The sequence below is a fragment of the Barbus barbus genome (genome assembly GCF_936440315.1).
Source record: "Barbus barbus genome assembly, chromosome: 19".
NCBI classification, from domain to species: Eukaryota; Metazoa; Chordata; class Actinopteri; order Cypriniformes; family Cyprinidae; genus Barbus; species Barbus barbus.
In genome coordinates this window covers 16,240,945-16,265,210 of record NC_136747.1, presented here as the reverse complement: position 1 = coordinate 16,265,210, position 24,266 = coordinate 16,240,945, and the positions used below count along the sequence as shown (strand labels likewise).

The 24,266-nt window shown below is 39.4% G+C and overlaps 1 protein-coding gene across 2 annotated transcripts in view; it reads right to left on the bottom strand.

The window, feature by feature from the left end:
* Positions 1-24,053, bottom strand: part of LOC306885664 (transcriptional repressor p66-beta-like) — a 40,178-nt gene extending 16,125 nt beyond the window's left edge. The window contains exons 1-2 of one of the 2 annotated variants that reach the window (XM_079442344.1): positions 23,823-23,999; positions 10,578-10,749 (exon numbers count right to left, since the gene is read on the bottom strand). The gene's annotated coding sequence lies outside the window, so the exon portion shown is untranslated. Of the gene's footprint in view, positions 1-10,577; positions 10,750-23,822 lie in introns of both variants that reach the window. The other variant, XM_079442343.1, reaches the window with a different exon arrangement.
* Between the last annotated feature and the right edge of the window lie 213 nt (positions 24,054-24,266).

Sequence of the window (24,266 nt, the reverse complement as noted above, 5' to 3'; positions counted from 1 at the left end):
GGTCAGGAGAATAGCAGTATGGTACCACCCTCCTGCACTAATAGACCACATAGACAGACAGCGAAGGAGAGTTTCTCATCCGTGTGTTGACAAATGATGCTCACGTCGCACAGGTCCTGGTGCAAACACACAATCAGCATATACGTTGCCTAAATGCTTTTGTTCAGCGCTAATGAATATTATTTAACATCCAGCTCCTGGAAAGCTCATTCCTAATCATCCATTCCTATAAGACGTGACTGATCGCAGGCAGTACTGTCTATGGCAGCCATGGTGACCTTGCTTAGCCATCACACTTTAGAAAGAAGGCTTCAAAAGTGTGTGTGAGAGAGCTTGTGGGCGAGATGAATCTGTATTCACTAACTGGACAAGTGACACCTCCACATTTCTGGTTGCAGTAATACTATCTAAACCCTACATGACCAATGACAAAAGGCTCATCTCAATTGTTACTTTCTGACTTCTTTGATGTAGAAAACATTTGCAGTATTCTATTCTGCCAGTCCAGCAAGCTACATTACGGTGCATATTTAGCTGAAGTTCAAAACAAAACATGCCACTTGCAAAGCTTCAAGACCATCTAGATAGGGGTATCAAAGTCACGGCTTGTGGAGGAGTCCAATGTGTCCTGCGTGATGATGAGAGGAACAGCATCTAAGTAGAAGTTAAAAACAACATTTATATATTTATGTTGGTTTTATATATTCAAAATATTCTATTTTTTAACTACAGTACGAAAGACAAACTCTTTATTACATTAATGTTTTCCAGCTGATTCTGACCAGCTCAGTGTCACTTACAGCAAATAATGACAGCTACAAGTAAAAAAATACCAAAAGGTAAAATGTGAATTTTCCAACTATTTCCAAGTCTCCATGGTAAGATTATTTTAGATATGTAAGGAATAACCAGCAGATGGTTATTATAAAATAAACAATGGTCAAAAATAAACCAGAATAACGCTCACTGAACATAATAAACATTCAAGTTTATATCAAGTTTGGGGTTTGGTACAATTGTTTTACATGTTTTTATGCTCACCAAGGGTGCATTTAGTTGTTCAAAAATACAGTTATGAAAAATTACAATTTATTAATGTGATGCCAAAGCTGAATTTTCAGCAGCTATTACTCCATTCCTCAGTGTCACGTGATCCTTCAAAAATCATTCTGATATGCTGAAAACAGCTGCACTGCTTAATATTTTTGTAGAAAATGTAATACTTTCTTTAAGGATTCTTTGAAAGTTTAAAAGAACCATATTTATTTGAAATAAAAATATTTTGCAACATTATAAATGTCTCTCTCACTTTTGATCAATTTAATGTATCCTTACTGAATAAAAATATTATACCTGAGCTAAGTCTGACACCCAGGATTATTATATTTTTTCTAAATTGGCAAAATTACAAGTCGATTGCCAAACCTCAGCCAACCAAACGCTAAAACTACGCTCGGTTGACCTTATAGTCACGTTCAGCTGTAGTTCCTATGAAACACGCAGTACTGTAGTTATTCCTAAACCCAATTAAGCTCCCGAGACCCACAAGCGACTGGTCTTAAAATGCCTTATTGTAGGGACATCCCCAATTACAAATTAAATTGAGCTGTAATTGGTCCCCTGATGACTTCATAATCTCTCTATCATCCCATTATTTCTCATGTCATCGTTTGCACTCAATTCTTCATCTGGCATAGTTTAATCATACATCCGCCGTTGCATGGCATCGCAAAGTCTAATTTACGAGATTGGCTTTACGAGCGCAAAAACATCCGGTGATCTCTCTTACAAAACTCTGCAAAAAGTGCTACACTACAATTTTAAGAAGAGGCCACATAACGTCCTTTAATTTAACAACAACGACTGAAGAACTGAAAAGCAAGCACATAAAAGCCTGATATATAAATGTATCCTTGCTACAAACCACCCACCTTGCACGAATGAGTGTGTGAGGGGGAAAAAAAGGGGGAAGAAAGAGGGTAAAGAGCGAGCAAAAGGGGGAAAAAAAGTGCAAGTGACTGAGACAGTAGAAAGAAAGAGCGAGGGAGTGCGTGAGCAATAAACGCACAAGCATACACATAACCAACAATGGCACCAGCCAGCCAATCAGAAGGTCCGTTCAGTGCACGTCAGTCTGACCCCCCCACACCATCACACCCCCCGTCCCCCTTTACATAATATAATGACTGTTTCAGTCAGCTGCTACAAAAACCAGACTCTCTTTACTCGGCCCACTCCTCCTTTATCCCCCCCCCCCTTTTTGCATATCGACGCACACACACACACACACACACACACCCCCCTCCCTCCCTCTCCTTCCTCCTCCTCCCCAGAAACCTGCACACGCGCACTCCACGACAGACTCACTGCTTTGGGCACTACGCCAGCCAACGCAGCAGCAGCAGCTCAGAGATGAAAAGAAAGAGAGACCGAGAAAAAGAAAAACAGAGATAGAGAGTGAAATGGTGTACACGAGCACACCGCGGATAAGCCATATCGCTTGACTCCGGATGAGATTATCAGGCGATCTCACCCACCGACCCTCGTAACACCCTAAACCACAACTTTCAAATCTCCATTTTATCTAATCACCCTTTTGTCCCGCCATATAGTCCCACTGATCCCTTTTGGATGGTCCCTGGATAGTTACTCGTGCAGCACTTCTTGGCAAGGTAGGGAAAGGGCCTAAAAACGAGGAACCATTTGTGCGTGTGTGTGGTTTTATGGGCCATACCGACACAAGACTCACTTTGTGCCCTTCAGACCCGCCATTCTAATACAGCTGTGCCACACACCACAAAGCAGAGCAAAAACTGACCCCTCCCTTCTCGCTCTCCACCCCTCCCCCCCTTCCAAAAAAAGTATTCCTTTTTTTCCTCCCTGCGTTGTAAAAATAAACACACACACGCTCACTTTCTGGGGGCCCCTTAAAGGTACGGACGACCACAAACTACTTTTCAGTTCTTATTCTTTTTTTTTGTAAAAAGATACACAACGCACGTTTGGGATCTCAATCGGTTCAGATGGGGGGGGGCAGAGTTGGAGAGTTAGGGCAGACGGAGGATGAAGAGGACGAGATATTGAGACAAAAAAATTAAATGGAAGAAAAAAAAGACAGCAGCACTCTCCTGACACGCTACCCTGTCATAATGCCAACCCTTAATTCCCCTCTGCCCATCCCCCACCGGCACACCATTTTCTTTATGCACACGCCACTGCTGCCTGTCGATCAGATCACTGCAAGCACAAAAATGTCCTCCTCCTTCTGCCCCCACTGCAAACACCATCACAACCTGAAGACCCCTGAACCGGTACACCGCAAACACACGAGCAAAATCAAAGACCCTTGCCCCCCTACAAAAGAGAAGCGATTTGGGAAGTGTATCAAAAAAATTGCCAGCTAAAAGAAGTGATGATAATAATATGGCCGGTTGCAAGTGCACGATGGAATCCGCAGCTCATTTCACGCATGATCTGCATCATGACAATTCATTTGGCTGACGTAACCCGCTGCCCCACCTCCCAGACCAAAGCGCTGGTGGCATCGCATCCCTCACCCAGAGAGGTACAAGGTGCCTTGTTTTAAACGGCACGCTGGGACTCCCCCAGGACCGGTCTGATATCTGAACGCTCAGATTCCTTCATGCAAGAGTAGCGATGTGTCCTCCCCAAGTTTCGTCCTAAGGCGCAGCACTTATCGTGAAAGAACAGGGGTTTGCACCCATCTTCGCTCCCCCCCCCCCCCATCCCCCACCTTCGGAGCCCATCTCCCAAATCTGCCTGTTCGCATGCAGCCCCTCTGATCACCCACCCGCTCAATTGGCTAGATTAAGCCTTTCCTGTTTGCAGCATCTGATGCTGAGCACGGAGACCTCAAAATGGCTGCTACATTATCACTAAAGGTGTGTGTGCCCACCATGATGAATAAAAAAAAAAACAAAAAAAAAAAAAGACAAAGGCGCACTGGGCAAGACCAGGTCTGGCTGCTCGTTTTGTTCTCGGAAGAATCCGTTTGGATGGAATCGCAGTTCTTTGGGGTTTAAAATGTAGGGAGAGTGATTTATAGTGAAGGGCAGGCGTTGACGCAATAACCTAGTTAAAGCTGGAGCGAGCGGGCTTGGCACAGGGTCATACAGGGTGAGAGGCATGAACGCTTGGGAAATGGCAGCAAAAGCTGATGTCTGAATACAAACTTTACAGTAATGTTCTCAGATTTGGTTGGGGAATCATTTGGGTGACTTTTCATTAGGATCTATTTGATTTTTAAGGAGTTAACAGTATGAAGTGTATGTAGTGGGAAGGAATATTTCACCCAAAACCTTTATGACTTACTTTCTGTAGATATGCTGAAGAATAATGTTTTTGTCCATAAAATTAGTCAATGTGGAGCAAAGCAACACTAGACCCCAATGACATTCACTGTATGGACAAAAAAAAAAAAAAAACACAGAGACAACCTTCAAAATGACTTCTTTTAAGCTCTGAAGAAGACAGGAATTCATACAGGTTTGGAACAACATAAGGGTGAGTAAATGAAGACAATTTTTTGGGTGTACTGTCTCTTTAAGGAGACCTCTGTTGACTTTGGAGTAGAGGAGGATAAAAAGCCTTTTTTCTGTTTATATTATTTGTGAAGAGGAGTTCGGATTTGACATTTATCATGTCAGAACTCTCGGTCCTGGATAAACACTTCATAAACCGAATAAACATTCTCCTTACTTTCACCGTAACGGACACAGTGTGAAGATGTCCACCAAAAAATGCAACCATAACAAGAGTGGACTTAAATATTTAAGTTAATGTGCTAAAAAAATATATAACCCTCTAAAATAAAGGCAAGGAATACGAGAATAACAAAAAATTGGCACATTTAATCTTCTATTAATCATATTAAGATAACTAAGATGGGAAATGATGAATGACTTGGCTGTAGTCGCTTTTAAGGTGACCATGTAGTGACCACACTTGCTGCCAAGTCTTTCAAATAAATACAAGCGATTTTAAAGACTAAAGGCTAGAATACACTAAATAACTTTTTTTTACAGATTTTTTACTCAGACTGTGTAAATGGTTACAGGAAGAAAAAAACTGGGCATTACACACTACTAGACTTTCAAGCTGTTCTGAACACGACAGACTCATGCAAAAAATGTGTTTGTTATTTGAAGACACATAAATTAAAACAATGGGTTCTAAAATCAGCTCAAAATCAGGTCTTGGTGAAATCTGTCAATTCTGACTGCATAAAATCTGCAAATTGGCCTTCAAGAACTCGGATCAACAGATCGGGGCAAAAACTGGGCAAAAGTCACGTTAGTGTATTCCAGCCTTAAATTTGAATAGCCTAGATTCCCGCTTCCAAAACTGCCGCGCACCCGAGCCCTTATGGCATGTTGCAGAACAAAATGTCAACAAGGTGACGACCCTCCATTTGCCATTAGGAGGTTTATCTTCAGCTTCTCAGCAGCTGGCTGCCACTCCGTGAACTCGCTTTCACAAGCGACAAAGCACCAGTGAGATTGTGACCTCCCCAGGGCGCGTAACGCAGAAATATGACTTGAACAGAAGACCCGTGATCTCATGCAGCAGCCATTTCTGCAGCCTGACTCCAGTAGAGATGCAAAAGCAGGTGACAACACCTGTTTGGTCAAGACCTGCCTGATTTCTTTCATTCGGCTGTCACTTTGACTCTCACTGCTCCTCGCTCTGGTATCCACCACCTGAGGATCCGAGAATAGGCTTAACTGGATAAAAACAGCTGAACAAGGTGGTGAGAAATGTGAAAAGATGAAAATGAACAAACACAGCTCACCTGACCACAAAACATGCACTCTGGACCAGAGAGATGCTTTAGGGGCTAACTAGTTCACAACAGTTACTTGTCACCTTTCTGTTTTCAAATTAGTCTTCCGAGTGAGTAAGCACTCTGATCAATATGGACTGGCAGAACACTTGGGCTTAAACGTGTGAAAGATGTCAACAGAACAGCTCCCTAAACCCCTTAAGAACATGGATCAAATGACTTTACAGAACACGGCCTTAGATTAGAGAAGCTTTTATGACTTTTCTGAAAGCTAGGCCACGGATTTTTCAGGTACTCCTGGACAAAACTGATCATCTGCTTAATTCTAAAATGCTATTTAGAACACAAACTTATTAGCAAAATGGGTCAAGGCATCTGAAACAAAGTCAAACAAACAGTGATCCAGAATTTGATCACAATTCCGAGTAGTTTCCAGCCCAGATGTTCCTCTTGTGTCGCTATAAAAACAAAGCTCTGTTTGTTTAAGCATCCTGACCAGCACAACACAACATTGACTTAACCAAAAGGCATGACTTTGGGGCAGGACTATCCGACCAACAGTAGATGGGGAAAATGTTGGGAAAGCCCATTTAAAAACTTGTTACATTAACGCAGATGCACAAGTAAATTGTATCTGGAGAACAGTAAACGGGTTCAGCAAAAGGAGTCAGATCTACTTTAAGCTCGGCATATTCTCAAATGTTCACTTGCAGTGATTTTAATGACAACAGAGTGTGCGATACACAGTTTACAGCAATCTCATCAAAAACGCTACAGATGCGACGGTTTTGGGCTAGGTGATGCATACTTTTTTTTTTTTTTTTTAGTTGGAGTTGCAGTTTTCAATCTCTGTGGTTCTGTATGTGGCAAATCTGATAGACTGTAATATCAACATTAATTATTAGAACTGAAGCTCGGGGAAATTAAAGTACAACACAGCAATGAATTTAGAGGGCAGTATACTACAGGGCTCCAGACAAAAAAATCGAGTAAGGAGCCATTGGCTCCTATAAAAGAAAAACTTAGGCGCCAAATTATTTTTTTAGGTGCCACAGAATAAAAGTGGTTTATTTTATTATTATCATTTTATTTTCCCCCCCTATTTTAACATTTCAATCATTTTGTCATGTGTTTATGTCTTATCTTTTCTAGGCTTTATCAGCATTTTAATCCATCTTGTAGATGATCAGGTCGACCGGGGGAATAAGGTTCACTTAAAGTGTGAATTAAATGTCTTTTACAACTTGAAATGTACAGTCACAAAGAATTGTTCGTTACACAGAATCTATACCAATATCATGGACCATAAGCATCACTTGGCAACTGAGTGCAGTGCATCCTATAAATGGTGTCACGTCTTTCACACATTCAGTCTGTTTTTCTTCATTAGTAAAATGCAATTTTATAGGAGGAGTTGAATCATGTACAACAGAATAAGTAAAAATATGAATATGCAACAGCGCATAAATATAGCAAAACGCTCCTCTTTATAGTTATTTTTCTAGCTGACTGATGAGTTTATGGACACTGAGTGGTTATTCTGAGGTAAATGTATTACAATGCAATGTTTACAAGCTTTATACATTTCCTCAGTTTGAAACACTGAAACACAGCTTTTACATAAAACATTTCAGTAAGTTGTACTATAGGCTTTCTTATTGCCTACCTTTTGATCATGTTCATTTCATACTATAGTAGTAAATGGAAATATATAATGGGTTCACTTGCTGCTTTAACTGAGGTGCTAAAGAGATCGCGCCTGAGCATTAAGTGCGATACTCTCCGCTCGCGCGATCCGGACGCATACACGGACCGTGTGGACGCGGGGTACTGGTGTTTATATTACCGAAAGTGTGCGCTTGTGGTCCGCATTAAAGAGCACCCACACCGCATCATTTGAATTTCCTAGCATTTTAAAGCTGATACTTTGTTTATTAAAAAGTAAGACAGCACAAAGCTTTTTGCGATTACTGGATGGCAAGTGCGCTTCAAATAACAGGAAGTCCATGCATTAACAGAACACAGCATATAGACTAAGATCTCGATAAGAAGATCGACCGGACAAGTGTAAATGCATCTGGTTGTTGAAACCACATATGGTAATTTTACTCCTCCCATTATATTAAAATAATAGACGTGTGAGAGCGTTTTATAGGCTATATGGCATGTTATAGTCAGATATGACAGCGCAATGCAACAAGCATCACCGCGGATGAGTAGCGGAATATTTCTTCAGCAAGAGACGCGCAAACTGAATGAACCTGAAAGTAAGCCGCAGACGCTCAACACACAGTCTTCTTCATTAAAAGTAGCGAGACTAGCCTATCTTTCCAGTGCTGATGCCACGCGCTCTCTTATCGCGGTCTCTGATATTGAAATTAGCTGATAATTAATAAAATTATCCATTGCTTTCATTGACGTGAACTCCGTTATATTTGCATATGAAGTGGGAATTGAAGAACGGATTTATATCCGTTTTGCGAAGACACATTTATGTGGCCAAGTGTAAATGGGGAAACGTTTTAACAAATCATATAGATATCCGATCAGAGAAAATGCATGAAGTGACCAGGTGTAAACAGGCCCTTTCAGGTCTCTCACTGCGTTCAGCAGACTGTGTGCGGCAGAGACGAGGACTGTTTGAAACTCTTTTCCAGTAAAACTTTGATGCGCATCGTCTTATGTAAGTTTAATACGTGAACATAACAAAAGATGTGAGCGCAAAACAATCGGAAAAAAGTCCTTTCATGCAAATTATATATAGTCGCCAGTGGCGACCTCAGCAAAAACTTCACTCGCAAATTAATATTTTTGGTCGCAAATGCGACCATTTTAGTCGCAGTTTGGAGCCCTGTACTACGTACGGATATGAGTACCAGTGAGCATGTGAGAATTAGTATCTGTGCATCTCCAAAAAATCAGAACCAATGAGAGTCCCAGAGAAGTATAGTTGAGCCGAATGGGGAGAAGCTTACATATTTACATTGACAAAAATGGATTACAAAAAAAGTAACTTGGAAACTAATCTTAGAATGGCAATAAAATCTACTGCCATATTTGCAAGTGTCTTGAAGCTGAAACTTGGCAACCCCCCCCCAAATACGAAAAAAAAAAAGTTAACAGTAAAAGTCCTTCTAAAAGGCGTTTTCAAACAGAGACCTGAACTTTCCAGATTTTCCAAATAATGTGTCAACAACTTGCTTTGGATTCAGTATAGGAATGAATAAAAGCCAATTAACAACTAATTAAAAAAAATAATAATTACATTGGAAACAACTAATAAAAGTAAATTAACAATCAGACTTTGTCTTCATAACATAATATAAACAGGTCTGCATTCATAAAAGTACAAAGCTGCTTCTATATTTCAGGAAGGGAATCCCTTGCAAAGGGATTACAAAATTTGGGAACCCTTGGCACTGAAAACTCCTGGCCTAAAGACCTTCCTAGAACTACCGTTTCAAAGCAAACCCCCAGCAAATCACATTCAAGGAATCCCACTGGAGCTCTACAACACTTGTATTCATAAGATGCAAATGAAAATTCAAAAAAAAAAAAAAAAAGCTTGACGACATATTTATCAGTATAAATAATTTTTCGCATCACACGCAATCCAGCCACAATGTGATGCAAGCGTAATTGAGATGTTGTAAGTCAGCTGTGCTGTGATGTCACAAAAGTAGGTTGCTGAGGGGAATTTCAGGACAGGCGTATTAGCATACCGTCACCAAACGGCACGCTATGCGCACACTCCTACGCTGACAGGAATTTCAAAACCACTTCTGGGAGGTTGAGTTGAGTACAGTATCTAAAGCTTAATGGTTAATTCGCTAATTGGACCGTTGTCCTCACCAATGACCTACACAATGGCTAACTATTACTGTATATTACTCAGAAGAGAGATCTGCTGGGAATATGACCAAAATTTGCATACGGCCAGTTTCTGACACTAATGAGGCCAATTAGGTTGATGGCGCCCATGGCAACAGGGTTGTAATTGGTTGGCTTGATGCATACGGAACGTATGGGTAACAGGATGTGTGTTGAGTCAATAATGTGTTTTGGAGCTACCAGCGCATGACACATTTGATGCCTTACCTTAATGCACCTCTGCAGATTCAGCGAGTACCTGAGGGTAAAGCAACCAAGATGAGACTGCGACAAAGCAGACTTGTAGTCGTACCTGCAAAGCCACAAGCGGAAGACCATCCGGCACGTGCACATGTACGCGCACAAAAACATTCACAATCATCTGCATACCGCATGACGGAAGGGACGAGATCACAACTAATACCTCCGTCCTGGCATCTGTGCGCACCTATCCAGAAATGGCGTCTCCCGCTCACTGTACTGTTCAGCCACAACACTTAAAATCTCGGTCTTCATTAAACAAGACAACAGCTCATTGTGGCCGTTGCCATGACAACAGGCCCTTCTAGTTTTAAGCCGTGCCACTAATCAATTCCTGTTCTGCTGTCGCCCGAGGGAGGGAGGGGCGGTTCAGGAGGAGGGTGGGGGCAGTAGCATGGGGCAAAGGGGAGGAAGTGTGTGGGGGAGTGAGGCTGAAGACAAAGAGACCAAATAAGACAGCAACAAGATCTTTAAGATACCGAAAGAGGTGGTAGACGCAACAGCGGTTAAAATAGCCTATAGTGAGGAAATGCAAAACCAGCTAACCAGAGGCCCGTGCTAGTACGCAGGTACCAAACCACACGAGACTGCAAACACGAGGAGGAAATACTGAATGAAACTGAACTTTAAATTTCACTCGAACCTTAACACTTGGATCCAGACCGCATGGACCGATAGGAATCGTCTCTTGGACAGGCCCCGGTTCCCTCTCTGATGCTGCTCTTCCTCAGAAATCCTCACATCCAAACTTCAGCTCAAATACGTAGAGGGATGAGAAAAACCCTCAACAGGAGGTTTTCTAACAGAGGCGGAAACTGTAGAGAGACGAATGGAGAGGATCTGAATAAAGCTACAGACCTATTTATACAAGATATAGACAGACATCAAGATTAAGGAGGAACACAATCTAATGCACTTGCCAAAAGAGAGAAAATACACAAAGAAAAAAAAAAATCTGAAAAAAGAAGCACTGGAGATGAATCGCTCTGATATCCCTAAGAAGCTGAACGAGAATTTGAAAGATGGCCACAAAATAATTACGTAATTTAGTCAAAGCCATTATAAGAAAGAAACACACAGCCCTTGTTTTTAAGCCAGTCAAGATCATTTTATTTAGATGAATGGGGCTAGTTGTCGCTAGGGCTGCACGATATTGGAAAAAAACTCACATTGCTATATTTTGGTTTTCTGCTATCTATATATATTTTCATATCGCTATATATATATATATCTATATAGCGATATGAAAAAAATCAGCAGGTGACTTGAATAGCTGTATATGAAAAAAAAAACATCAATGATTGTGATGATTTTTTAGATGAGTAAATCAGCATAGAAAATAAACAAATTACAAGTACAGATAAATATAATAGAACAAAGATACAAATGAAATAAAAAGTGCTTTGTATTTTTCAGGTAGGCTAATTCTAACAGTATTCAGGTACAGAAATTGAATAATCAAATGTAAAATAACACTACATAGTCTTCACTGTATAAATTAAATCTAATAAATCTGTGTTAAAGCTTCAAAAGTGATTTTTCTCTGTGTTTTGTTGTTTGATTAACATTCATGACACAGAAAGCAACAGGAGCATTACACTGTTGTGAACCAATATACTGTTATACATCCATTTTCTTTCTCAATTGTTTACCTTCACCTAAGCCATAAGCAACTGTGTTTGCAAGGATACTTGCTGAGACCTGCATGTTGACATAAATGTGTGTGTAGGTGTAATTACAGGCAAAAAATAGATGCAGAAGTTAACAGAATTCAGTGCTCATGTGCATCCGAGTGGCTGTCACCATGTCTACAATGGGCGCGAGCGACCTGGCGCGACAAAATACAATCGAACTCATTATAATCAGTGATGCTGTCTACACTGGATGGCACAGCGCAACATGACAAACCCCTGACATTAAACTGATGCTGCATTCTATTTATGAAGTACTGACACAAACTTCAAATGATTTGCAGCAGTTGCTTTGTCGCGTCCAGTGTAGACAGACTCTAGCTGTTGGGGCACGGCCGGTGTAGACAGTGTCTGTGCGTGAGCAAAGAAAACTAGTATAAATATATCAGTCCAGGACTGTGATTAACGCGATTCATTTTTTTAATTGATTGACAGCACTAGTACACACATATATACATACATATATAAATATAACATACACACACACTTATTTATTGTCATTTCTCAAGATTGCCAAAGGCAAGTTAATTCTTGTATAAACCCTTGGATACAAAAAAAAGCTATTAAGGATTAGTGCTGTCAAAAGATTCATCACGATTAATCGCATCCAAAATAAAAGTTTTTGTTTACATAATTCTGTGTATATTTATTATGTTTATATAAATACACACGCATGCAGTATATATTTTGAAAATATTTACATGTATGTGCATGTATATATTTATATTCATATAATTTATATTGTATATAAATATTTAATATATAAACCTAACATTTTTCTGAAATGTATACATGCATGTGTGCGTGTTTATATATATATATATATATATATATATATATATATATATATATATATATATATATATATATATATATATATATATATATATATATATATATATATATATATATATATATACACATAATAAATATACAAAATATATGAGTGTGTACTCTGTAAGTAAAAACTTTTATTTTGGATGCGATTAATCGTTTGACAGCACTATTAAGGATGTCCACTGTTATTGCCCAGGAAAAAAGATACTTTTCATTTATTACTAACCAAGACTCACTTCTGTGACAGCATGCCCCAATAGTTGTTGCAATGGCCTATTAAAGGCTTGCTTGCTACATACAAAAAAAGACGACAAGTAAATGACAAATAAATGACACGGAGAAGCTACACAATAGCTACACAAAATCGCCTACAATAATGAATGCGATATTACTTAGCTTGTCAGTGAACTATGGCTCTGTGTATTAAATGCCGATCCATCTGAAAGCAGGTGATGGAGATTTACTACTAATCACAGAACCGGCTTTACTGACGAGATGCGCATGATCGCATTCGATTATTTGCACAGCCCTAATATGTTGCATCATAAAAAATAAAATAAAAAAAAAAGGACTTCAGTCTCAAACCGTATAGCTACAGAGCTATAGACCTTGTGACATCCTCCTCTTGTGACAATAAGCACTAGTCGCCAATGTACAGTTGATACAACCAGAGTCCACAACCTTATGCAACTGGAGAACACATGTACTAAAATAAAGCCTGCATTATTGTGACTAAGGTGCATAATTATGCAAAAAAAAATAATCTTTCCAATAATCATATTTCAGAACAGAAGTCGTGTGGTATGGTTTGCCTGGTCGTGCTTTTAGGGGTATGAGCAATCCTTGCAGCATGCATAAATGCATAACATGTTTGTTTTAAGCAGTGCCGACTGAACTGATGTCATTCTCAGGGCGAATTAGTCTCCTGTTCCTTTAAAAAAAAAAAAGAGGAAAAAAAAAAGGGAGTTACAATATCTTTTTTTTTTTTTTTTTCACCCAGGCTACCCAGTGGAGTCAAAATGCGAGAGAGCCAGTCTAAGCCGGTTTGTAACCTCAGGGTATGGAATTATCTCTTAATATGTAGCCGTTAGTGGTCAGGACGTCACACGAACACAGGGAGAGAGGGAGAGAGAGAGCAAGAAAGAGAAAGAGAATGAAAAAAGACAAAAAGGAGGGGGCAGTAAGAGGAAAATTTACTTCTTATGAGACACTGAATCTAAAACCTGGCACCTTGTCAAGACGGCTCATTGCGGAACTTCAGACCACAGGGTGGGGCATACGTTGTTTAAACAAAAAGAAAAAAAGAAAAAAAAAGGAAAAATGCTGGAACGTGAGCCATCTGGAGAAAGCGAGGTAGCAAAAAGATTTTAAAATGGGGTTGAATTGGGAAGGAGGCAGGGAGGACAGTCAGGCGATAAAAAAAAAACCCCCCGCCGTATTCAAAATCAATCATATGCAAAACCCTAATAATAAAAAATTAAAATACACTAATATCCCCTAACACACAATCTGTGCAAACAACCTTTACACACACCGACATGACCAGTGCTTTATCAAGTTGAGATAAAATCTGCAGAGGCTCCCTTCTGACGCTCAAAGTAATGGGCACACAGACATATACTCTGGGAAAACATGATTTCCACCAAGGAACCGGCACTCTGGAAAAGTAGATATGCTTGGAGAGATGGACTGCGCAGAGTGCACACAGGACCAAAACTTCAAGAAAAGCCAGATTTCTGCATTCGCGCAAGCTCCATCCATACCGGCTGAAGAGAGGTCATGCACCCCTTCCAACAGAATGACCCAAGAAACAAAGGCCTGCAGCTGAATGGAGGGATATGGAGAGGATGCTTAAATGTGCTAAGGTTCAGTTTGTTAATCTGCTAAACACAGTAATAAGACAAAGAGGCATTTGTGCAGGGATTATGGGAATTGAATCTTGCGGTTGCGCATGTACAGAGTCAGCTATAATTTTTATCAAGGTTAACTACCACAGGTATGGCAGCTTTCAGAGATTTCCTCAAAGGTACAAGCTGAATTATTTTTGTTTTCTGTTTATTTATACATTTTAGTTAGCCGTTTCTGCCAAAGCTACTCAAAGGATCCAGCAAGATCATGTCAAAAGCAAACTTTAACCCAGTAAAGGGGTCCAAGATGATATGAGAGAACAAACATCAAGTAAAACCAGGTCAGATCAGGTGTTATTTAAGTATTATTTGTACTATTTTAGTATTTGTTATAAATAAAATAAAAAATCAGTTTTCATTTGAATTTTAGCTTACCTTTTTTTCTTTATTTATTTTTCTTCAGATTTTGGCACTTTAGTACTTTAAATTAAATGTCTTAATTTCAGTTAAACCCCAAAGCAAGATTAACAATTTTCTTTTTAAAATATTTATATTTTTGTTTAGTCATTTTATCAGCTTTTTCAGTTAAAGTTATAGTTTTGTTTAAGGGGAAGCAAGTTGAGAAATGTTGAGAAATGCAATAAAATACAATGCTTGTTATATTCCAATATTCCAGAGAATATTATTCCGTGAATTAACATTATCCAGTGAATTATTCTTCACTCTTTAGCCTATTAAACAGCTTATAAACCTACTAAAACTGTAGTTAAAAATGAAGTTGATATGACTCCTGTCCTTTATTTATTTTCTCCATTTGAAAACATTAGACTTTCTATGTTCATTTTGTTTACTGCTAATATTAGTGGTGCTGCTAAAGCTTTTTATAAATAAAATGTTTTTTATTGTTGTAATACGAAGATTAAATTTAACACGACAGGGCTCTAGACTGCGACCAAAATGGTAATTTTTTGCGAGTTAAAATTTGACCTGGTCGCATTTGTACGAGTGCATGGTCTGCGCTGCTCCAAAGCGTCTGCTTCATACAGCGCGCGCTGCCAGCCGCAGCACATTATAGCAGGAGTCAGATTTCACTGATCACGTGAAGAGAGGTGCTTTCAGCCGAGCGCTTCGAGGGTAGAGCCTGGTTTATACTCGCCGCGTCAGCACGAGCGCGAAGGTGCGCGTCGCGGACGGAGCGCAATGGAGGATTTTGTTTTCAAACTAAAGTAAAAGACCGCTTCTTAAACCAGAGAAGGTGAACGTGCTGGTATTCTTGTAGAAAAAACATGCAAGTCCTATCAGCGACAGCCAGTTTAGATTTACTTTTGTTTTTGTTTTGAGACGCTTATCTTTGTTGTTTACCTCACGTTACGCTATGGAGGCTTTCCTTAATTAAAAAAAAAATATTAATATTTATTTTCTTCCTCAGAGTTTGCTAAACATTCTGTAATATACTCGGTATATAGTACAGCATGTGATGTGTCCTGTGCCATGCCTCGTCTTATTCGTTTTTGTTAATAAATGTTATGTAAGCTAGTTTGTCATTGTCAACGTACTGTTTTATTGTTGTTGTGCTTTTTAATTAAGAATAACAATGAATCCATCTTTTGTTTTAGTCTTAAAAAGTGAAAGGTGTATAGATATAAGCAAAACAGACAATTATCTTTTCTTGTAAAATGTGACACCAAGATCGCAAATTTGAAAGTGAAAGCGCACGAAAAAAGGAATTCTTGTTCACAAAATTTAAATCGCAAATACCGATGAAAAAGAACGAGTTGAATGTTGAACACTTTCGTTACCATATAACTATAAACTATGATAAAAGTTCATCAGCATGCATTGATTAATCAAATGTTGTAGCAAAAACAAAAAAACAAACCAAAAAAAACAAATTGCAACCAAATTATGTGCTCCTGCCACCAACTGAGAAAGTTAGTCGCAAAAGTGAGATCAGTGGGAAGAATCAGTCTAGAGCCCTGCATGAAAGACTGCTAATTCTCAAAACATTTTTTGTTAAGATGACTGAAAGGAGGAAAAACCAAAGTGAAGTATGGACTTACTTCATACAGTCATTTATTTACTTTCTAACAGTAAATAAGTATCGGTATGCATATCGATTATCGGGCACATAAACATGCAAATAATTGGTATCGGTATTGGTTATAAAAAATCAATATCGGTCGATCACTAGAAGCAACCAGTTGCAGGTATCTGGAACAGTGTTGTTATTGTTAAGTGCCATCATATTACATTTCCAAATATAATTGACTTATTAACTTAAAGGTATAATTTACCTAAAAAAAAAAACATAAAAAAAAGACAAACAAGAAAAATTAATGACTTTTTCTGTGGAACACAATTTTCGAACAAAATTGTAACTATTTTTGTCCATACAATGAAAGTCATCTGGGTCTAATAATAATAATAAACTTTATTTTATATACCGCCTTTAAAAGTAGCATCTCAAAGCGCTTTACATAAAAATACAAATATGAAGTAAAAAAAGATACACACAAGAGTACAGGCAGTAAAAAACAAATAAAACAATACAAGGCCAATATAATAAAACACAAAGTAATCACATAAAAGCTACCCTAAAAAGTAAAATCGTCCTCGAAGGACGATTTAAAAACACTAAGAGATTCTGCATTTCTAATCTCAGAGGGCAGGGAATTCTACAATTTAGGAGCCAATGAAGAGAAAGCCTGATCACCCATAGTTTTAAGCCGAGTTGATTGAACAGTTAAAAGACCAGCTTCAGAGGAGCGTAGAACACGTGTAGGTGTGTAGGGGGTTAAAAGCTCTGACAAATATTGAGGAGCCAAATTATTCAAGGCCTTATAAGCATGAGAATTTTAAAATTGATACGAAAACTAACAGGAAGCCAGAGCAATTTTTCCAAGACAGGTGTAATGTGCTCCCTTGCACTGTCTATATTACTGGACCCCAATTTAACCCTGTACGTATTAAGTATTAACGTGTTACGTCACACAAGTTATGAATAAAATGACGGTGAATACAAATGCTGACAATATTTGGGTGAACTTTCCCGTTAAGAGGTTTGTTGCAACTGGACTCTGGCACTGGCTAATGTCACAATAATAAAAGAGAAGTTTATGACTGCATAGCCAAAACTAAAACATTTCTAAGACTACTTTAGCTTAAATAAATGATGCAACGCCATACACAATGTCAGGTCCATCAACCTTAATAGACAAACTAGCCCCCGGGCCATGAAAACTAAGATGATTCCAGAGAGAAATGCTTCGGATGGGTTCTGCTTGCTCTTTCATATTGCACTGAATTAAGTGTTCCAGCAGTCCTTCGATCAGCTCAACCCATCACACAGCTCTCTCGCTCCTGAAACCAGTGCAGCCGGAGAACCTCACACTACAAAAGTCACCCATCTGGGGACTATACGCCTATACCTCCCCCTGTAATCATAAAACGGGTCTATGTGCTTCATATTCACTCACAGCTTCCGTCTCGCTACAATGTAATACATTGCGAAATGATGAAAACAGCTTGGTCTGAATCAATACTTCTGAATTTTTCAACCAGAGCCAATACCTGGACCTGCTGCAATGAATGCAGTCCACACCTCATCTTCAGAGAAATCCCACTTGAGAGACGTCGAGCAAATTAACAACAATCCGGAGCTCTTGTGATAGCCAAGACTCATGAAGCTTGAAAAACTCATCTATTTTGCGATTGGGATGGTCAGACATCATCCACCGGGGAAAAAGAGAGAGAAAAAGAAAAAACGACAACATTCCTAAAGCTAAAAACATCTTCGTCTACAGTCGGGCTTCTCGCTCTTCACATACACGCATTCTTCAAGAATCAACATAAGAGGCCCGTCATGTCGTTTCTTGCTGCTGTTTATCCAGCTAAAGCATCAGGGAGGCCCTCTAATTAAACTTCACAGGAAGCCATTCATCTGAGCTGATTGTTTCTGCGTGGGGTTTAATAAGCCTTGCATGAGGCCCGCAGAACGCAGCCTCCCTATTCAGGTGTTAACAAGACCAGCGCACCAACATACATGCGACGCATTACAGTCGACTGAAACATTCCCTCTCGCTACCTGCTCACTGTGCCCACCTAAGATCACACAACTAAAATGGTGGAGAATAATTAATCAGCAACTGACAGAGCTGAGCGGAAAAAGCTGAGGAGTCAAAGGTCCCTGTGCAACTGAAGACCACAAGAGGGATTCAGATACCTCTAAAACAGTGTGATGAAAATGAAACAGAGGCTGACATCTAGCCTAGATTGCTTTACAAATCAGTTATTTATTTCAGCATAGCCGTACACACTTCTTTAATGCTCAGAGGAAAAATCTGATCTATAAACTAGGCCGCATCTAAGCAGATTCGTCCTTTTTCAAGTTGTTCTTGAAAGAGACAGTTCACCCTAAAATGAACTGAAAATCATATACTTATCCTGAACCATAATTTACTATTATTTATGTACTATTATAGTGTGTATATATTCAGTTCATTTAATTTTTTTACATTTTGAGAAGGCCAATCAACTTTATTTTATTGTAGTTACCTCAGTTAAGTCAACATTTCAAATTTTCACTCATCTAATATTTATAGTTTATTTCAGCTGCATTTAATGAATGAAAACAATGTTCAATAGTCTTAAATGATGATAACAACACTATCCATTCTAAATAACTTACTTTCTTCTGTGGAACACAAAAGAAGATAGTTTGCAGAATGCTTAAGTTTTTTTTCCACACAGTGAAAGATGTTGTTTTGGACCCCATTGACTTTAATTGTGTGGACAAAAGACTTAAAAACGATCTTTTGTGTTCTGCTGAAAAAAAAGAAAGTCGTACAGGTTTGCAACGACACGAGGGTGAGTAAATGGCAGAATGTTAATTTTTTTAATTTAACCCTTTATAAAACACTTCCTACTGCATAATACTGACACAGACTGGCATCAGGCCCAAAAACAGTTGGACATACTTTTCTTTCACTGATCTAGATTTATCACTTCACATTCATTAACATCATCCATATCAATTAGTAGCATATACAAGCAACAGACAAGACTTCTAATCCTCAAAGGATTTTTGCTTGGGAAATTTTTAAAATAAAGGTAATGTTTCTGATTAAGGGGTAATTATCCTGATTTCTTGCTTTTCAAAACATTCAGGCATTCAGGTCTCAATTTTACATAACTATGGGTCATGAAATAAGCCCTGATTTTGAGTAGGCATCAATCAGACCTTCTCATATAGTCAATGAAAACGGAAGACCGGAAGACTTGATACAGGCTGACAATAACTAGCATGAACACCACTTGATTACAAATTTTCTCTATAAGGAAACGCTTGGAAAATTTAGTTCAAATACTGAATTAAAAATGAAAACAGCTAAATGATAAACTGTGCACATGATTAATTATTCAAAACTTATGGTAGGCTATATGGGATTAAGATTTGTAACCCTGTAACTAAACTTCAAACCACAAATCGAGTACAATCAAAACCAATCCTGAGTATATGACAGACTAATTTCTCTATGATGTCAATGGGAAGGTCTGAGGTAATGATGCTGTCCATTACACTGCTTTATACAGCCAAAAGACATGTGCTCATATTGTTTCCTAGACCAATAAGCCTTATCTGGGGAAAGGGCGAGCAGCAGCCCCTAGCTTACCCAAGAGCCAATGAATCAAACCCTTTTGGACCTGACACTTCGGTCCTGAGGGTCTTTTTTAAACCCAGTATCACACATAACCAAAAAACTACTGGACGTGAGCATTTCCCTCTCATTCTAACTGGCTTTAAAACAACACTAACGACACTGATGGTGGGCTGAAGGGTAGGAGATCAATGGAAGGACATCTGAGTGTCAATGCCCCGCTCTCGGCTCTCAAGACTGTCGCAGTGAGGGTTCGTTTTACAAAACTAGCACAACTTGGGTCCACATCATCATATTGCGCTGCCGAAAAAAACATGGCACATGTTTACAGAGCAAGTCGTTTTGTTGGGTCTACTCAATATGTCTGCCAAAGGGGCACTGCTAATTCTAAACACTACCTTTTCTGACCATTCAGCAGTCCTGAAACCCAGCCAAGTCAACTACTCTTTCTGATCCAAGAGTCAATATCCAGTTCTAAATGTGATTTCCCTATCAAATGTCTTCTTCAATGCATGGTCTCGTCTTCTAGATGAACCCATGATTGAATCCAGGTCGAGTTAAATCAAAATATGATCTAACGTAGAATCACCTGAACATAGATAGTTTTTAGATTGTGAATAGTAATTCTGCACTAACAAAAGCTTATGAAAAGGAATAGTTCACCCAAAAATTTAACTCTGTCATCGTTTACCCACCCTCATATAACTTTTGTTCTTGTAGAGAGCACAAAAGAAGATATTTTAAAGAATGTTAACATTGTTTTGGACTCCATTGACTCATAAAGGTGATCAAATGAAACAATTTGTATTTTGGGTGAACTATCCACTGCACAAGGCTTAAGCCCTCAATCGTGAACATCTTGTATGCTTACATTTAAAGTGAAAATCCATGCATTCAGCATGGGAATGCCAATCTTGTGCTGAAGCACCACTACTAACAGAAGATCTGGTGTGCAGCAGGTTTAGGTAGAACAGGTACCTCTAAACCATGACAGATCTATGATGAAATCTACATTGATAACTTGAGCTTAGAGTCTTTGCTCATCTTAGTGTGTTCCGTCTTATCACCTGGCACCGCACTTCACAGGTTTTGTGGGCTTAACAAAACCAGACAGTCACTAGCAATAAGGCGCCCGTGCACCATGGAAATTAAAGAGAACAAACTGCATAAAATCCTTTCACAGGCGATGGCCATAAGCTCGGGTGCACCGACTAAAGTGATGAATAGCCCAAAAAAAGGTAGAAAAATAAATACCACTCTGCCAAGTATCTTCCGCCTGAGGGGGAGGAAGGAGAATAGTCCACACAAAATGCCTTTGAGCAAAACAGTCAATAAGAACATTGTTTGGACCCCTCTTGAGGATGTAATACTAGTGGGGCGCCCCTCACAGTATGCAGCAGCCTTTTTCAAAATTAGCAGAAAACACTCCAATTGGCTCTTATTAGATATGCTACTTGCTAAAAATATATATTTTTTCTTCACAGTTCTGTTGTTTACACAGATTACTTACATCAGACATTAGTATTATTTCACCAAGGTAATTCCTAGAGAAGTACATGTTCGGTGACGTCTATGCAGACCTTCCTCTCTGCACAATAAGTATAAATGACTTTAATAACAGTGGGTGGAGAGATTTTTCTCTGTGACTTGTCAAAGTGGGAAACTTTTATATGCTATAAAAATCTAGGAGTACATAAGTCTGTTAGTTTCTTGAATAATTCCTTGAACTTAAAAGGTGCACTCAGTAAATTTGTGTTTACATTCAGCTGGCTCCTGTTAAGTGGTTTCAAACTTTATGCTGACACCTATTTGCGTGGATGCAAATAGGATGTTCATACCTAAACTGTTGGTTTTTCTTTAAATTTATTCGTTTTTTGTGTCTTTCTTGAATTCAAACTCATTCGGTTTGCTATGTTATGTCTATTAGTAACATAGTAGTCACTTTTGCAGAGGCCTTGGTTCCAAAAGTATTTTTCCCCATTGGGATATTTAAAGTCTTTGTTAAAAACTGAATATCCATGAATCAAACTCAATAACAACAGTGAGAATCAAAATCCCACAAACTTTAATTTGAAGCAAAATAGTATTAGAAAAATCAAACCAAAAGTCTGTGCACTCAACAACTTTGAGCAAGGGAAAGGACTACAATCCCATGGTGAAGCACTGTAAATGACAATAAGAAAAATGGATAAAAACTATTTATTTAAAGCGGTTTTGTGTATAAAGAAACAACATTCTACATGTATTGCAAAACATGAAAATATACAGAAATATTCAGGTAGTTCAGGAGCACAGGTACTAGTGTTCTTTTGATGTGATTTGCTTGGCTTGATTATCAGATTGATGGATTTCTTTGCAGAATGATGGGTAGTGTAGTTTTTTACTGAGAAATCTGCAGTCAAACATGGTTACTTAAAATAAGTTGAAATAATGCAGAGTAATGGCATAAGCCTAACACTGATTAACAATCTTGTGGTCCGTGTTAGGTCTGTCTTTAAATGTGTTTAAGTTATTGTTAAAAATCAATTCCCCAATAAAAAAATAAATAACCTGAACTTTTTCTTTTAGAACCGGACTCTATGGCATGACATGGCAAGTCATGTGATTTCAACATGGCAGCACCCATGAGCAGGTGACCCACTTGATTTAGAACAGTTCATTTCTGTATATGTAAAACTTTTTTAAAAATTGGCACAAAAAATACAGAGTGCATGTTTAAAAACTTTTGGATGATAGCAAAATAAGAAATTGCCCATATAGCGGAATTATCTGTCAGGTGCATTTTTACTTTAAAACGATGCAGAAAAAGTAAAAGTCTTCACAAACAAACTACTGTCATCTGGTTACTAAATGCATAGGAAAAATTCTTGTGAGGTCAAACTCTGCCAATCAGACTGCGAGAGTAAGCCTCTGACTATATAAAGCCTATAAAGTAAACGCATTCTCACTTTGGACGTGTCTGCAGAGAACGAATAACAGAGAGAGATATCATTGATCAGAATCTCCCCCGATTATCAGTGACTCCCTGTTGGCTTCGATCAATACCTGCATTCACGCTGGAATTAGATTTCACTCTTACGTCTGTCAAGTGTTGGGCAGCCATTTGCGTGCATATGGAGCAAGTTGAGAGAACGTCCTCACTTACGTAAATGGCTGATGCATTTTCGACATCTTTTTTTCTAATTGTACAGGCTCACCGTACACCATCCGTGTGCCCTCGGCACAGTAGAGAGGAAGCCCGCTCCCCCGAACAGCCCCAAAACACTCACTAAACAGCCCGTTTGAGCTGATATTTTCGGAATACGAGCGTTAGGGTTATTTTGATGGCGTTGCATGTGTGTATCTGTTGGGCTTCTTCATTGTGTCTGAGCTGCTACTGCACTACTGTAGCCACAGCCGGGAGGACGCGAGGCTTTCTCCGCCAATCTGGGTTAACCCCTAGAGACACCAGATGAAACAATGAAAGCCGTTTCACACATATAAAATGCTGCTTCGGCCAGTAAACTTGTCAAAGTTGCCTACTAAATATGACGGGCTTTTCGCGGAATCGCTCTTGAAATAGCCGCTCGATGTGCGATACGCCACGGCGCAATCCCGAGCTCATTTTAATAGTATTATCCAGCCACTTTGAACTGCTGCTGCGTGTTAGAGGCGCTTTGCTTTCCACGCAAAATCCGCTATGCTATTGTCTGGCTGCTCGGCAGGCTCCCTCAAACCCCTTTTTAACCGTTTAGCCCATTCATTTACAGCAAACGACGGCAGAATCGCATGCGGATACGATTATAAACCATGTCGCTCCCAAATTCCCCAATCCGATCCGAAACCGGCTAGGCCGCGCGTGGATCCCCGGACTCACCTGACTCGCCTTTACCCTTCAGGTTCCTCTGGCTCCGGGTTCGCTCTCCGATCCTGAAGCGCTGCTGTAGCTCTTCACGACCAGTCCCCGGCACCGGCAGGCAACACAAAAGCGCTGATTGGGCCTCGGCGAGCGCTCATCCCCTTGGTCTCTGCCCAGACAGACGGGTTATTGGTCGGCGGCTGTGTCGGAGACGCGCCCCTATTAAGGTGTATGTTGTTGTCTGTGTCTGGAGGGGAGGGGACAAGAAGCTCTGAAATGATGGGAACTAAATGGGTTGTTATGCGCGTCGTGTCGGCAGCACAAGGCGAGCTTACTACACTGACAGATAAATTGTGGACAGCCATATTAACTCCCTCTTCTTTCCGATCGACTGGAGCATTTTGAGGAACATTGTGGTGTGAAACCGACTCGATTCCATACAACATTTGGACATTCTTCCAG